Here is a 6000-nt window from a genome sequence, read left to right on the forward strand (position 1 = left end):
TTGGACCAGAGGTGATAAGAAGGGTCGAACTGCGCTTCTTTTGACCTTGTGCAAAACGGACATCCTTGCAAGACAGGGAGCCTCAGACGTCAGAGACCCACCACGTGGTTATCCCTGCTGACAAATTGTTTTGGCGCGAGAGAACGCTAAACTTTTATCTATATAAACCTTGTGCGATGTGTTTAATATTGCTTCTCTCTCGTCTGCTGCAGTCTGGGAGTAAGCCCGGGCTCCCTCTCTCTCTGAGAGGGAGCCCGGGCTCTGAGAGAGGGCCTGTGCCTATCTCCGACCTGCTGGGACGTGGGTGAGCCCAACAAGCTTGTTGTTGTTGTTTAATACATATACTTATATGCAACTCCGGAGTCCTGAGGTAACTTGAGTGAATTTTCACCTAACAATGGCCCTCTACTAACGGTGGCCCTGCCTCACCAGCCAGGGCGGGCTCCTGCATCGATGCTGCCAGACTCCAGGGGACCGTCAAGACGTCCTTCACATCCTGGTGCCTTGGTGACTGCACTCCAGAGTCCTCAAGCTGGTCCACGGCGCGGTGGGGGTGGGCCATTTTGGAGTCACTAAGCCTCTTAACTGGCTCCAGTTTTGCTTCTACTGGCTGGCAGGTCACCAGGACATGGAACTCTATGTCCACCAGTGTGACTCTGACTCTGTGACTTTCACTCAGCGCTCTCACGATCTGCTGTAGCAATACCGGGGGGGGGGGCTTTCCCACCACCCACCAGGGTTATCGCTACATCCTCATGGCCATAGACTACTTCAGTAAGTGGCCAAAGGTGTATGCGGCCCCTGACAAGAGTGCTGCCACCACAAACTTCGAAGCTAGCATGTTCAGTGCGGCCTGCCGGTGACTGGGCCTACATTGTTGTCCCCAGAGTGACAGACTAGTGTAATGGTTTTAAGCGTACTCTGGTCACCCAGCTTGCTATCTTGACCAGCTGTCAGTGGCGGGACTGGGACTTGCATCTGACCCTGGTTCTGTGGGCGTACCGGATGGCAGTTCAAGAGTTCATGAAGTGCACCCCGGCAGCCCTCATGTTCGGGCACAAGCGCCGGACTCCTGCGGATTGAGAGTTAATTGTAAACGTATTTATTGTCCTGAACTTCACATACATATAACAAAAGTTAGCCCCAATTTCACTAGATTTTTCAGTGAATTTGTAGAATATATCGTAGCATGCAGAGCTGCGCTCCTGTTTGTTTTCGGGGTATGGTGAGTTCACCCATAATTTTGTGCTTGTAGTAGCTGTGGGTTTCAATGTGCAGCCCAATTTTATCTGTAATTAAGACTGTCAAACTGTACGTGAAGTCTTTATTTATTTAAATTATTATTCTTGTTTCTTTGTATATCATTAGTTGAACAAATTTCTGCACTGTTTGTATATTTGACTGTTTTCTCAATAAAGATCGAAAAAAACAATCAAGACGGGATGGCCAAACCTGCCCCGCCTGATCTGCACACGCAAGCCGACTCGATAGTGAAGGGCAGCAGGATAGGATGTCTCTCTTGGCCAGGCTTTTGAATTATTTGGCCCGCCAAAGTTACCCTTGCTATTCGAAACTTGTGATGAGATGTAATTGCTGCAGATGTTCAGTGAGTAGGGCACTGCAGTTGCCACAACTCCAGGTTTAACATTGTTTTCATGCAACAGTTATCCTATAATAGTTATTAAGGAAATCACTGTAGCATTACATGAAGAAAGGGTGTTGCAGCTCGCCTCAGCCACCTTATTTCTTGAAACTATCGTCACTATGTCGCCAAGCAACAATAAATAAAACCAGCTGCCTGCTAACGATACAATGTATGCTATAAAACTGATTGTAGGCAAACATGTGTTAATCTTAAATTACTTGAGGGAGAGTAGGGTTAGTGTATCAAAGCTGGGGGAGTTGAGTGAGTGACTGGAGTGGAAACGTATAAAGAAGAAGCTAGTAGTAAGCTGTGTAGTTGGACTGGAGATTCCGGGAGGCGAGAGCTTGGAGACCTACGTCAACTGAGATAGGCTTGCAACCAATAACATATATAGACGTATCTATATGTCAATGCTTGCAACGCCTGGGCATGTGACAATGACCTATCAGACAGGTAAACTGGTTTAAATCTTCAGGAATGCAGAAGTGGAGTGAGTGAGAGCTGTCAATCATCCCTATTGGCTCCTACCGAACTTTGTTTAGAAAAATATATATTTTTTGTGCTAAATACGTGATGATACGACCATTCAAAATGTTTTGAATGATCTCACTATGAAACAGAAATGTAGGCTACTCGGTGCCAGTACATTTATTTGGATGTTATATATATGTTGTCCACTAGAGTATGCTCTGACACCATAGCTTAGGTGTCCGGCCGTTGTTTCTCCAATGTGTTGTCCCTCATCAGTGATGCTGTAACCTAATGCTGGATCAAGCATCCAGTTATTGTACTTTTATGAACACAACACCAGAATAGAACAAATAGAATCGTCAAATTAAACATGTCATGCTTTAACAGACCACGTGCATTTCTATGAATAGATCCTAGTCATTTGGACAGATGTTTTAAGTTTGAGCACATGCATGCATTCATATCGGGCGTGTTCTGCATAGTTAATGTTCATTTAATAGCTTGGCTCAGCTATTTAATTCTTCAGGGATAGGCCATTCATGTTTTATAACTTCAGGTTTATGGGTAGTGTGTGATGTTCAAGGGAAAGGGAACTTGGCAGAGGAGACCATGTGTTTTTAGTTGTTTGGTGCTGGCCAAAGGATTGTGTTTTCAATTAAAAGCCTTTTATAATACATGTTGGCTCTGAGGGGTGGCTGGGCTACCACAGATTGATTTCAAGAAATGCATTATGACCGCCATCATAGTTCAAACGTAGGAGAGGCAAAGTCTCTGTAGTGTTGATCTCAGGCTGGTTGTTGCCCTCTTCATCACTACTCTGCCCTGAGCCCTAGTAGAATCTGAGCTTCATTATGCATCTTTCTTCTCATTAGAGGGCACAGAGATGTCTCATCTGCTGTGAAAAGTATTGCATGGTGTTTGCCCTTGTTAATGCGTATTCATGCAGCACTGATGTGTTTTACATGCATTCATAGGCTGGGATGGCATCATGGGGTAGTTTAGGTAATTTGATTAATATGAAAATCATGACAGAAGACCATAAAATCATACAAACTAAAGGAAATTGCAGTCTGTGCTTTGAGTTAGCTATTGTTGTAGGCCTATGTGTCATTATGCACCATTACATTTATACCATTCTTTGGAAATGCTAGCAATTGGGAATCTGAGCTTCCCTCTCTAGCCTTCACATTCACAGTTTTTAAATTAAAAGAATACCAAAGCAGAATAATTTATAAGAATTATCCAAAGTGAGTTACATTACAATGAGGGTGTATATTTTCAGTAGTTCTGCTCCCTGTGAAGCCATCGCATGGTCCTGATGTTGGTAGCTCTTTGGTCTATCAGTCAAATGATAAGAGCACTGGTCTTCTAGGATGTAGTCGTTAATGTAATGTTACTGATTTATTTTCAAGTGCTTTACTGACTATTTTTGTCGGTAAGTTAAATCGGTATTCAATTGTTACATTTTTCTTAGGTTTTACATAAGTGCACTGTATTTCATGTTTGCACTGGTTTTACTTTATTTACCGTTCTCTGTTCAACAACTCTCTTCCTTACTATATGCAGACTCAAAAAAGACAGGCATGGTCCATGAAATGAGGCAAGAGAAGCCTATGGCAACCTGCACCTTATACAGGTACAGTATGTTTTAAACTACCTTATCTGATCTGAATCATACTGAGCCATCGGCTATCATGGGAGAAAAATGTGCATAACTAAAGGCTAAATGGTATGAATGATTTCATTTACATGGCAAAACAAAATTATCTGTTGTCTTTGCTCTTTTCCAATTGAAGGCCTATATTGTGACTGGTATTAATTACAGATTGAATTGAAATGAGGATTCAAGCTGTGGATTCCCATCTCATAATAATAGGGAAATCACCGCTCACAATTAGCACTCCCAGATCAGAGGCAATTAAAGACATTGACATAAAGCACTTTTGATTAAGGTAACATTAGTGACTTAAGAGACAAGAATACTATACACTGCAGAGCCCTGAAAATTTAAATCAACAAATTAGATTCATCCAATATAAATATGAATTAAGGTTAAAATGTCTTTATGATACTGACATGTCCTGGCTGGACTGTTATATAAATGCCCATGCTTAGCGGCTAGTGCCTTCTTCAGGGCATAGTTATCTTTCGGGTAAATAACTTTCAGGGAGTAATGATGTCATTGAGCCAGATGGGAAGATGCCTACTTTGGACCTCTTAAAACAGACTGAAGTGAGAAATTGGAATAAATCGGTGATGCACAAAAGCATGAAATAGCAGTATCTTGAGAAGAAAACAGAAAATTGTAGCTTTAAATCGCACATAATCAAAATGTTCCATTCTGCCCACCATAAATGTGCAGATACAGACACACAAAACCAGGAAAAACTGATCTGACATCAGCACGTCACGCAGGGTGTGTTTTAACTGATAATTACACCATAGTGAGTCTGAATTGTCTGTCTTTCTTTCTCTCCCACACACATACACACACACACACACACACACACACACACACACACACACACACACACACACACACACACACATACATATACACACAAAGACCAGTGGCACACAAACTGTATATATACAACAACAACGACAATGATAACAGCAATAAACTGAAAGTGACATGGCTTGTTCATTCTGTATTAAAATAACCTTCATCCTCCCTTCCATATTCCCTAGATTTTCCAACAGAAGAGAGCACCAGAGGTGACAGATGACTCATGTGTCCATCTGTCTGCCGGACGGCACAAAGATATATAAAAAATAAAACCCCAGTGAAAAGGACCTGGAGGTCCCATGTGGCTTTTGTGCCTACTGCTGGCACATTGTGAAATACTAATTCCACCCTAATTATTTCAGCTGAATTAATAAGGACATCTCTAATTAGCTCTCGTTTTTCTGTGGATGAGGAGTTTTTGATCTTTGCCGTATGCCTTTTCGTTGGATGCATTCCGACTCGGAAGTTCTTGCATACAAACTTCTTAGACCACCGCCTCTTCTCTCTTCTTCATCCAGTGTTTTCGCTTGATGCATCTCCCTGTCCTTGCTAACCAGAAATAATAACAGAAGGCAAACTAGGGTAGAATTTCTTACTGTAGGCATCGGGTATTTGCATATTTATCATCTCTATCTCATAGCTGGACAAGAAAGTGGCAGGGAGTAGATGAGGCTCTTTTAAAGTAATTGACTAAACACATATAAATATTACTTAATATGAAATGTCCAAATGAAGGCAAATTGTTAATATTACTCCTGCTGAATGGCCAAGCGGCACAGCAATGCCTGTTGCATGTAAGAAGTTCCGTGAACCTGCCATATTTTCCTGACAATTAATGTTTCCCGTCAGTGAGTTTGTGTCTTGGCTGTAAATAACCCTCATGTTGAGTATGAGTGTGACTGCAGCAGTAGAGGATTGCATATGTTCTTTATGGGTTGATAATAAACCTCTTCGGGAGCCCCAATCATGATTGATGCCCTCATCAAACAACAATCTGTCCTGCTGTCACTGTCTCGTCAAACCTGAGGCGAGGCCAGCCCAGCAGAGCATCTGACAGGCAGGACATTAGTGGTGAAATTTATGTTTTCATCTTTAATTGAATGAGACCTGGATCTTTAGAGACTGCAAAATCACGGCCCAAGGCTGTAAATACAGTACACACCCGCATTAATTTGCGCTTCTATGGCCAGTCAGCCCACTCAACAGAACAGCCTTGCCCACTGCATTTGTAGCCGCACTTCTCGTGGTGTTTCTCAGCCTGTTTACTTCTCAAGTGGCTGGCTATGATGTGACACTACTTGATGCGGTGTGACATTAACTGCGCTGAAACACCCTGGGCACCCTGGGCTCGTGAAGAGGGGAGGAGTAGCCGCGG

The sequence above is a fragment of the Clupea harengus genome, chromosome 6, assembly GCF_900700415.2.
Source record: "Clupea harengus chromosome 6, Ch_v2.0.2, whole genome shotgun sequence".
Lineage (NCBI taxonomy): Eukaryota > Metazoa > Chordata > Actinopteri > Clupeiformes > Clupeidae > Clupea > Clupea harengus.